The sequence below is a fragment of the Podarcis gaigeae genome (genome assembly GCF_964106915.1).
Source record: "Podarcis gaigeae genome assembly, chromosome: 4".
Lineage (NCBI taxonomy): Eukaryota > Metazoa > Chordata > Lepidosauria > Squamata > Lacertidae > Podarcis > Podarcis gaigeae.
In genome coordinates, this window is record NC_139677.1 from 60,301,133 (window position 1) to 60,313,272 (window position 12,140).

At 40.5% G+C, this 12,140-nt stretch overlaps 1 long non-coding RNA gene across 2 annotated transcripts in view; it reads right to left on the bottom strand.

The window, feature by feature from the left end:
* Positions 1 to 505: 505 nt before the first annotated feature.
* The window catches only part of LOC310843943, a 45,112-nt gene continuing 33,477 nt past the window's right edge, over positions 506 to 12,140 (bottom strand). For both annotated transcript variants that reach the window (XR_014563808.1, XR_014563809.1), the window contains exon 3: positions 506 to 981. This is a non-coding gene — a long non-coding RNA (uncharacterized lncRNA). The remainder of the gene's footprint in view (positions 982 to 12,140) is intronic.

Below are 12,140 nucleotides of genomic sequence, written 5' to 3' on the forward strand. Positions count from 1 at the left end.
ATCCCCTGCAATCTTTTGCCCAATGTGGGGCCCAAATCTACAACCCTGAGGGTAAAAGTCTCATGCCGTACTGACTGAGCTATCCCAGCACATTTCATAGCCAATTAGATGTGCTTGCATGATGATGTCAGGAACTGCCCATGAGAGTAATTTAGACAAATCTGTAAATTTGATATTTTTTTTTTATGAAGAATGCCAACAAATTGGGGAAGGCATTTTTTAACATTGCTGAAAACATTCACATAAGAATTCTGCTCAGCCTTTATAAACCTTTTGATAGAGTAGAGTATTAGATTGGCTTCTGCTACAGTGACATAGTCAGTGATATGTTCTAGAGTTTAACCTTATGACTAGCCAGCAGAGCAGAACACCCTAGCAATGACCCATTTAATAGGAACCTTTTGAAGCAAAATATTTTCTGGTACATGAGAGATGAACCTCTATAGGACACTCAAATGTGCAAATCAAAATTTATCTGAATAGTCTGTGATAAATAACTCACAGTAAATTACTATTTATTAAGAAAAATAAATATCAAAGAGTTACATATGACTTCAATATGTAGTTACATAACTACATATTACAGAGCGGATTTCCCTGAATTTACACAAATACATGCTTACAAAACTGATGTTTCAGAAGATCTCGTCAAACTAGGACTCAGAAACGGAAGTCTAACATATTCATAGCTGCATTTGAGAGTGGAATCAGCTCACAAACGTTGAGTACACTACCATTTTCAGTTGACTGATGGCCAAATTGATGTTGATCTTTCTTTTTCAGGTTAAACTCATTCATGATTATCCACAGCTGGTGAAAAATGAGTGCTCTTGTAAAGCAGCATGAAGTAGAATCTCAACAGCATACTGAATCAGCTAAAGTCCTTTCAATTACTTGTTGATGAGTTCACTCCTTTGAAAATAAGGCATGTTTCAGAAAGTCTGGTGTGACTTTAGACTCCACAAACAATGCATATGTTCCCTAAAATAAGAAAAACAACATTGCCTCAGCCATCAAGCTAATAGTACTGAAACTAACATTTCATTGCAGGTCAACAAAGATCTCGGAATGTTTCAGAGAGCAACAGCTATATTGGAAACATTTGAGAACTGAGACCTACTGAGACCTAAGAACATGTGCTCAGAAATGTCCCACTGAGTTCAATGAGACCAATCCCTCCTTTACATCTACCTAATTGCTTGCTGGTGCCTCTGTGGTTGCTTCCATATCACTTCAAGATTATTAAAAAGCAACCCAACCCTTTGGCTATGTGGCTCATTCATTCATTTAAAAAATAACTTTCTTTATTTTCATTTTCTTTTAGAATTCCTAATTAAGACCCAGACATGGGCATAGCCAGGCAGGCAGGGGGGCAGCTACCCCCCTAAATCATGCAAATAAATAAAAACACTTGACAAAAAGTAGACATAATCAGAATATTTTAAATTGAAACGTTCGCTGAGATCACTTGGATGATGTTGTGGTGCATTCTAGAGACACAATTGGCAACACAAGTGAGCAATAGGCATGGCTTCTGTGAACTGACCAATTGCATCATGGGTAGCTCGGTTCTGGAACACCCAGATTCAGCTTATATCCATGTATCATGGATAACATAGTGTCCTTCAGATTTTTCTGGACTCCAGCCACAGCCAGCATAACCAATGGTCTGGGATGGTAGTATTTTAGTCCAGCAATATTTGGAGAACACCATGTTGGCTACCCTTGCTCCAAGTAATCAAAACAAGGCTGTGAACCGCAAACTCCAAGAGGGGCTGCCTTTCTCCTGCTGGTGCAACTGTTTTCTTCCTGGTTCTGGCTGAACTGGTAGAATATTCTGAAATGCCTTCTTAGAAAAGCTACAAAGAAAGTTTTAATTTAGTAGGTTTATTTTCAGTGTGTTTAGTAAACCAGGCTAAAGATTTTTGAAACTGCCAAACTTACCTAATACTTACCATATTTGCAATTGACATGCAGTCCTTGGGCCAATTACATTCTCACAACACACTTCCACATGTGCAACAGAACCTCCTCTTCCCCTTCCCCACAGTCCTCATGCACCCTCAAATTTTTTTCAAGAGAGTCGAGGAACAAAAATATATAACTTGTCCTTCAGATACACGAAAAGATCAGCAATGCCATATTCAGATACTTTAATAACTCTTGGATGAATACTATTTTTAATTTGACAATACAGCCTAGAACTTGGTCTCTTGTCACTATTATTTGCCCTAATTCCTCAGGTGCTCATCCTGAGGACACTGGACTAGAAGAAGAAGAAGAAGAAGAAGAAGAAGAAGAAGAAGAGTTTGGATTTGATATCCCGCCTTTTACTCCCTTTAAGGAGTCTCAAAGCGGCTCACATTCTCCTTTCCCTTCCTCCCCCACAACAAATACTCTGTGAGGTGAGTGGGGCTGAGAGACTTCAAAGAAGTATGACTGGCCCAAGGTCACCCAGAAGCTGCATGTGGAGGAGCGGAGACGCGAACCCGGTTCACCAGATTACGTGACTACCGCTCTTAACCACTACACCACACTGACTAGGGCAGACATAGGATCATACCCTACATCTTCTGCTGTCCATACAGATGCAAAGACGTCATCTAGCTTTTCTGCATTCTCCTTTTCCTCCTTTAACATACCTTTGGCTCCCTTATCCTCCAATCAGCGTCCTAACTGGTTTCCTGCTTCTAAGGTATTTAGATCATTTGCTATTGTTGGTCTTAATGTTTGCAGTGATGCACTTGCTGAATTCTCTCCTGTCCCAATCCTCATTGTTTGCTTGCATTTCTTTTGCCTAAGGTTGTATTCCTTTCTGTTGTTCTCATTTGAAATGGTTCAGTAAGAAATGTGGGAGTGGAAAGAGGGGAAAGGTCTGCGGGAGGAGCTGGGAACAGGAGTCATGGGAGAAGCAAAGTAGCTCCATAAACCTATGTAAAACAATCCACCACCCACAGGCATTTAAGCTCAATTAAGTTTGTTGATGCTTAATAGAAACTAGCCATCAGTTTTCAACCCTTGCATTCATAAGGTTACAATATTTTCAGAAAGAAGAAAAGAATAGGCTGAGACTCTGGGCATCAAAGTCATGAAAGATTTCAGATTTTGTGCATGGCAATCTTGTAGATACGAGAAGATGCATTTGGCTCCAGCTGTAATTAGCGTACAGCACAGTTTGGAGTCAAGCTGTTTTCCCCTAATAGTTGAATCGTGAGTTTACACAGATTGTGAAGCTGCCATTCCTTCTAATAGAGATTTATTTACTGGCATTTAATTCATAAAGAAAATTAATGGTATTCATCAGAGTACTGATATTTTTTAATAAGAAGCATTAGTATGGTTAGCTGTTTCTGGTTCTCATTCCTCTTCTTATGAAAAAAAGGGAAAAGCCCAGAGGGAAAGAGATTTAAGACCTGGGGCAATGGTAGGATTTATCTTCTTTTATCAGAATTTCAGCCCAGGAAGTGTCACCAGCAAAAGGGATTAATATTTAGTTTTTCTGACAGTTTAAAAAAAGAGTGGGGGGGAGGGAAGATTTGGATAAACTGCAAAGCTGCCGGCAGAGTAGAACATTTGCTCTTGATTTAAGATGGAAAATTCTGTAGACAGGGCTTGTTGTTTTTTGCCAAGCTTCAGCCCTCAAAGCTTTCACCAGTCAAATAACCCTGGAGGGTTAATAGCTGGTAGACGTCCACAGGCAAAAGTAAGAAAAATGAGTTCGTCAAGGAACTGTATCATGCTTCCAACATGTGGCAAAGTAAGTGCCTCTTCACCATCTGTTACTTGTGTGACTATTTTATTATGTAAATGTTCGTGCACATTGCCATCTAAACAAAGAGAAATTGCTTCTCCAGCAGTGTGTGGATGCTGCCAGGCATCTTTGTGTGCCATTATATTTCCTCCCCTCCCCCCCCCAAATGTGGCAGGCAGAAAATCTTGGCTTCCGTTCATCCAGATTCTTCACACCACAATTAGTGAAAAAGAAACAGAACAAATACTATAAAATTAGAACAAATCTGTTTTTCATTAATATTTCTCAAAAAAAATATTAGACAGTGAAAAAGGATGTAATACGTGGACCATAGGCACATAGGAAGGTGCCTTTATTCTGAGTCAGAGCATTGGTCCATCTAGTCTAATAATGTACTGTTTATACCAACTGGTGGCAGCTCTCTATATGCTGAAGCTGGGTTTGGGGCAAGTGACTTGGGATGATTCACATGCAGGAGTAGCCCGATTTGTTTCATGTTAGTGTTTGCAGGCACAGTTGGGCAGAGAAACGTTACGTGTGGCAGGAGGGCAGTACACAGAGACAACACTGGCTATTGCTATGGTCATAGCAACTGAAACTAAAATTGCAGCAATGATCATAAGTGTCACGTACTCCCTCCCTGCTCATAATTTCTGGGAGTAAAGCAACAATGCTTTCAATAAGTTACCCTGAACCTGTGTGTGTGTGTGTGTGTGTGTGTGTGTGTGTGTGTGATAGGAAGGCAACCTATTCTTGCCTCGTTGATTCCTTCTTCAGTAACTGTTGACATGTAGATTTTTTCTCAGGTTTCACTTCTTTCCTGCTTTTCGTCCAAGTCAGTTAGTCTTAGACCTTTCATTTGACTCCATGACTCCATGATAGTCACATCTAAGCTTATACTTAGAATGCCTTTGTTTGCCAGGAGCGTACACTTTCTCTATTCTTTCAACCAGCAGTCTTACCAGACTATTTTTTTCAGCACACTACAGCCATATATACCCACATTCAACCATGTTAACATTGTCGTGTGCAGTTGTATACCTGATGATTGCGTGGATAAACAAAGAAAACCACTGATATTTTACAATTTAGTCATAGGATAGATAGGACAATATGTCTTTATTGGATGAGCTGCTTCTTTTTGAGGCTCAAATAACATGAGGTGTGTTTGACTGAGATGTTGTACATAGATGCGTGGTTGCAAGGAAATCCAATTGGTCTTGTTGCACTCCACCCCAACCTCTGAGCAGCGCAAGAGTGATCTTAGCCATGGCTCTGACCCTCTCTCCAGATTGCTGCATTTTACAGACTTTTGCCTTTACAAGACTGCAACCTTCCCCCCCCCCCAGCTCACACCATGCAAAAACTCCAGTCATAAACTCAGCTCTAAAACTTTACTTCAAAACTCTTCCAAACCAACTCTGGATTGAGGGAGGGGCACCTCCCATTTGACTTTCTTAACGACCCCTTACCTTCTCTTTTCTTTCTTAATGGCTCATCTCCCAGGTGATTACCAGGCTGGCCTGACTATTCCAGCAACTGTGCTGGATCCAGGAATTAGAAGGCGGGTCCAAGTATTCAGCCTAACCTCTCAAACTCATAACAGTATGATTCTTTTTTTAAAAAAAATGGGTTTGGGATAGATGACATAAACAGAGAGTCCATTTCAACTGACCAAATCTGAGCATTTTCTTGGAACATATATATATAGAGAGAGAGAGTATGTGTTCACCTCCATACTTACAATAAGCTGTATCGGTTTCAGCAGACCCATTCCCCTTCCTCTCCTTTCAGTTTTCCATTGTTTACTTCCACTGACCCTCTAACATTCTATATTTCAACTGCTATGAAGTAAAGACTTGATTGAGAAACTTGCATGACCTATATATGTAATGCCCAGTCCCTGAGACACATTTTTTCCCCACTTCCTCACATTGGCATTCAATGTGAACTTGAAAGTTCCATCTCCAGATAAGGAGGTGAATTGCCCAATAAGGAGGTGTGTGTTTTTTGTTTTTGTTTTTTTAAGAATTTCGAAGAAACATCCATCAGTGGAAGAGAGAAGAAGGCAACTTTTACCAATTTCCCCTCCCCTTTGCAGTCCACAGTGTCACCTGCACTGTTCTGAAGGCTCCCTAGAGCAGATTTTGAGGATGTGCAGAAGGAAGAGGAAAACAGCAAACATGTCGTCCTTCTCCATTCCACTGACTGAAGCCTCTGCTGAACCAAATAACATTCCATCAGCGTGAGGGACACTATTGTCCAATAATCCATCATGGTGTTTAGAGTTAACTCAGCCTTAGAGAGGGAGATTCAGTGTTGGAAGGACTAGAATCATGAAGAATAACAAACTGAAGCAAACAGATATTTCTTTCTTTCTGTTTCCTTTTGCTTTTGCCTTGTGACAGAAATTATTAGGGTTTTGGGGGGTGGGGAAGAAGTAAAAGCTCATGTTATATTCAATATTTATTTTTACTCTTGGGCCTTCATGCTGTCCACGAAGTCCAAGCTTTGATGGAACTTCAGTGTATGTAATACAAGAGGGTAGACTGCACTCTGTGGAACTGGACTTTTATGTTAGCACACAAGGACTACTGTTTGGAAAGCAAAATATGAGCTGCTTTGTAGTCTAGCGTTCTGATTGTATATTAGCATAAAATTACCAATTTAAATTAAAAAGTAATTATCCTAACTGCCAGTAGCGATTAAAATAAATATGAGCTAGACTGTACCCTCTGAAAGCCCACTGGACTTACAGCATTGGCCCTTAATCAAAACTTGCCAAGGACACAAAAGCTTTCAGTAATCTATGCCAAGCTATCTTGGTTTTGCCTGAAGCACCCTTCTGGTGGCATTTAAAACACCTGGTGCCCTAAGGAGGGGAAAAAATCCATTATACACTATAATCCCACCCCCTCATTCTCTTTTTCAGCCATCTATGTACCAAGACTGGTGTCTGCATTGCTGACGGCAGAATAATATTATTTTATGCAAAAAGCAACTCGAAAAGTAAATTAATAGTTTTAGCAATTTGTTCAATCCCTGGCACCCAAGTGGTTATCTGCATGAACAGACTTCCTCATTGTGTGTTTTATGTGGCTTAATATAATTAAACTATCATTGCATGCATTGATTTAGCTTAAATCTTAATTTGATAAGTGGGGAACGTGTACATTCTAAGTGTGGGAGATTAATTGATACTTCAAGTGCACTTGGACAGAAGTAATTGAAGTCACTGCCAGACTCAGCCAATTTGCTGATTTAAATGTGGCTACTGATTTCATTCTGTTTGTATGATTCCTTATACTTGGAGATATCAGTTTACCCTGACATAATCATGGCAAAGAATTAAACTTTAAGATAACCAACAACTGCTAAATTTTGTAGTAGTAGTTGGGACATATTTTGCAGCAGAGCAAGTAATAACTAAATAAACCTTGGCATTAAGACATGCCCTAACCACTCTTTAATGGGCTCTCCTTTTTATCATTCCATAATTTGCTTTTTCATTATGTGTGTGTGTGTGTGAGAGAGAGAGAGAGAGAGAGAGAGAGAGAGAGAGAGAGGGGGGGGGGGGGAGAAATGCATGTGCAGCAAAGGATATACTTTTATTCCTGTCCAGCTGTGAAATGAATATGAAAATAGTATTGTTTGTAAACCACAGTATAAAGATGGTGTCGGATTTAAAAAATACAGTTAAATATTTGGATTACATACATAAAATCACATTCTGGATTAATCCAAAATTATTCTCTTTCATAGGCTCTATAATCACATTCACTACATTGATTGGTATTGTGTCAAGCCACTGGAAAAGTGTGAGAAAATCTTGACTTAGAATACAAGAAAGGGAGGTGTGAGGAGGTCAGGGAAATAAGCTAATGAAAGGAAAGTAATGGGAAGATTTGTTGTATTGTTTCCTTTTTCTTTTTTCTTCTTCTTGATTCTTCTTTTTGCTTACTGATTTTTCTTTTTTCCTTTTTGTATTTTATCTTAAAAGGATGTTTTCTTGATTTCTCTTTTTGTACTTCTAAAACTTTAATAAATATCTTATAAAAAATAAAATAAAAATAAAAAAGGAAAAGTGTGAGAAAATATTGTTCCCCACCCCTGTCATCACTATTCTGTTAACTACTATCAGTAGTTAACTTTGTTAAGAGTAGCTTAACAGGGATGATGAGAAGGCACAAGTATCTGTGTCATAAGGGTACTTTTGCACATGATTAGGGCTCATTCTCCACTTTCCTCAGTGAAACCTGTGGTTTAGCACTGAATTGGAGAAAAGGGAAATTGGGTTCTCCACGAATGCTTTCTATGCACAGGGCAAGCAGAAGTGTGGACCAGTTCTTTGTTGCAATAATAATAATAATAATAATAATAATAATACCTTTATTGTCACTACACCACCTGTGTGCAGTGAAATTAAATGAGCCCCCTCCCCCACAAACATACACTCAATGTTGTTCGCGCTCTGTGTGCTTGTCAGAAGTTTCACCTACTTGACCACAGTTCTGCAGAGCAGTGGAGCCCCTGTCTGCCAGAATGGACCCTGAGAGTCCACAGCATTCCTAGTACAATGGGAAATCTGGCTGTATCTCATGACCACATCAACTGTTTTAGGCTTGCTTGTTGAAAACCTCACAATCTAAATATTTGATGATGATGACTGATCATCTGTTCTGCAGCTCTATGTCAACTTCAATTAAATGATATATTTCCATTGGATGTGCCCCCCACCCCCGGTACATGTCACATACCACAGTTCCTAATAAATAAAATTATATTATTTTGACATTTCATATATTCATTCGTTTCCTTTTTTGGATGCTTTAATAAGCATATGGATACAGGATATAAGATGGAGATGGAGAACCTTTTTTGAGCTGAGGGTTATCTCACCCCAGTAGAAAGCTGTTTAGCTACTCACCTCAACACCTGCATAAGCTCTGTCTACAGCCAAGAATTTCAAACTGATAATCTAGTGACAATTCTCTGTTTCCCTCCCTGCCTTTACTTCTATACTGACTCTTGCTATTCAGTTTGCCTCACTTTGTATAGTTGGTTAACATTGGAGACTGCCACTGGGACCTATAGATATGGGAGGAAATTGTTCCTTAAGCAGTTCGGTCATGAGTTCCTGGGACGAACTTCTGAAAGTGACACAAATGTTTGTTCTACTGAATATCTGGCCTTCCATTTTGAACATGTGGCACATAATAACCTCCACAGCTGTGAAAACCAGTAGGAATGTTTCTGAAGAAATGTAATCACAAGCAATAATCAAGCCTGAAAGACAAGAAGCTCAGTATTTTTGACATGCGTTCAAAAGACTTGATGCTTAGCCTAACTTATTTGGTTTGACAATGAGGCTGAATACTTTCTCTCTTAGTGGTCTTGTAAAATTTCCAAAGCTTCTGAGTTTATGTGCTCAAAACACTGCACATGTAGACTTCCTCCCCTCACTGATCTGTTGAGGTATTTATTTCTGGCTCCAAGCCCAACCACAGCTACAAAGGGAATATTTGTTTTAAAATAAGGCCTAACATTAAAAATCAGAGTAGAAAACATGATTCAAACTTTTTAGAGTTGACCAAAATCACTTGTGTTGCTTCGTTACATCTTTTTCCCCCCTCTCTGTATTTTCTCTAGCTTGTATTGTTTCCATTTAACTATACTTTCTTTCATTTTCTTCTCTAATCTGTCTTGATGACAAAAAGGGACACTTCTGAAATTCTGAAATGGTGCAAAACAAGCTTTATCCAGGGATTGCAACTCTTATCAAGTCTCCTCTGCTCATCACAGGATTAATTCTTCTACAAAAGCAGACCTGCTCACTGGGCATATAATCTCAGAAAAGAACACATGAATGTATACACCACCCAGGTCTACTGGTTATTGGATAAGATGACTTGCCTGGGACCAGAGCTGGGTCAGGGCATATTGCTTCAACTTAAACTGAAAAGTATTCCAGATTCAACATTTGGGGCATGATCATTCCCTGCCTTAAAACATAGGAAGCTGATGCATATTAGAATTGTTGGGGCTGATAGAAGGACAGCTAATGGCAGGCTGGGCTAGAGTAGGTATGCAGTCACAAATTCATAATAAGACAATTTGCATGACATGTACCTGTACATACAAAAGGAAGTTCCTCAGAGTTCAGTGAGACTTATGAGACTTATGAGATGAGTCAATGAGATTTTGAAAAGGGATACATAAAGTTACGCTACCTTCTGAACTCCATTCACTGTTCCAACCGACAGAGTTTGGTCTAAGACAATGGTATAAGAAGAACAAGAAGAATTTGGATTTGATATCCCACTTTATCACTACCCCAAGGAGTCTCAAAGTGGCTAACATTCTCCTTTCCCTTCCTCCCCCACAACAAACTCTCTGTGAGGTGAATGAGGCTGAGGGACTTCAGAGAAGTGTGACTAGCCCAAGGTCACCCAGCAGCTGCATGTGGAGGAGTGGAGACGCGAACCCGGTTCACCAGATTACGAGTCTACCGTTCTTAACCACTACACCACACTATATTATTTGCTCTTTTCATCCGCATAAGTACCGTATTTTTCGCCCTATAGGACGCACTTTTCCCCCTCCAAAAATGAAGGGGAAATGTGTGTGCGTCCTATGGGGCGAATACAGGCTTTCGCTGAAGCTTGGAGAGCGAGAGGGGTCAGTGCGCACCGACCCCTCTCGCTCTCCTGGCTTCAGGAAGCTATCAGCAAGCCTAGGGAGCCCGCGGGAGTTCCTGCAGGACTCCCCAGGCTGCGAATAGCAGCCTGCCGCCTGGTGGCCGGGGCGCCCTGAAGCAGAGCACCCCTTGCGCCGGGCAGACATCGGCCAGCCCCACAAGCTCGGGGGACAGCGGGGAGGCAGAGCACCGCCATACCGTTGTTCCCCGACCTGGTTTGGGGGGGGGATATAAAGGGGGGACATTTCCTTTAGTTCCCCCCAAAAAAACTAGGTGCGTCCTATGGGACGGAGCATCCTATGGGACGAAAAAATGGTAATTTAAGTAAAGGGTGCTTAGCCTAGGTTTTCCCTATCACTGACAGTAGACTTATCGGTCTGAATCACCGATGATCCCATGATCACTGAATCACCCGGATCACCGATTTTTGAAGACTGATATAATTATTGATCTAAGCCATATTTCCTTTCCTTTTGGAAATTTTCCCTGAATGTCAATTCTGCCTTTGAAATCCTGGTAATGTCCAGAAAAATCTGGACGTTTGGCAGCCCTATGCTGCTGTTCATACTGCCAGAGAATAGGGCATCCAATGAAGAGTGAGGCCGGAAGGCTGGCGCCGCAGCAATTTAGGCTGCTATACACGCCCCCTCGCAGGCACCTTGAGGTGGAGTCTGGCTCCCGACCACAACCACTCCCCTCTCTTGCAGGAGGAGAGTCTTTGCCAAAATGGCACTGATAACATTAGACAGAAACTTTGTCACAACAGGTTGTTTCACCCTATAGAACTGGAATTTACCCACTTCTGACTGCCATTATTCTATTGTTTGAACCTATTTTGATCACATGTAGCTAGGGATTAGGGGACGTGGGTGGCACTGTGGGTTAAACCACAGAGCCTAGGGCTTGCTGATCAGAAGGTCAGCGGTTCGAATCCCCGCAATGGGTTGAGCTCCCATTGCTCAGTCCCTGCTCCTGCCAACCTAGCAGTTCGAAAGCACATCAAAGTGCAAGTAGATAAATAGGTATTGCTTTGGCAGGAAGGTAAACAGCATTTCCGTGTGCTACTCTGGTTTGCCAGAAGCGGCTTAGTCATGCTGGCCACATGACCCGGAAGCTGTACGCTTCCCTCAGCCAATAAAGCGATATGAGCGCCGCAACCCCAGAGTCAGCCATGACTGGACCTAATGGTCAGGGATCCCTTTACTTTAGCTAGGGATTAATCTATTCCCTGTCCATTACACACAAGTAGTCTGCCAAGTCTGTTTGATCCAAAGTCTGTACAATTTTTAAAAAAGAAAAACCATTTTAAAAATCCACGAACTTTTAACAGATCAGCATTGTTTTGGAAGTATTGATGAAATTTTGAAATTTTTTGTACCTCTTGTAAGAAAGGATTAGCTTTCTCCTCAACCCATTCCAGATCCATTTTGAATTAACAATTGTATGTTACTGGGAATGTAGGATATTAATATTGAAACAACACATTTATAGCACCATGATAAAAATTTGTAAAATGTCATTAAAAACTGTTATACTTCTTTGTTCTCTAGATTGAGTAATAAAATAAACAAACATGAGACATGATTCGGCCAGAATTAAACACTTTTAAGTAACATTGATTTAACTAGGCACTTACTTACTATTTCAGAGAAATCAATAGAACTGAAAAACACTTTGCTTGATTGGATCATG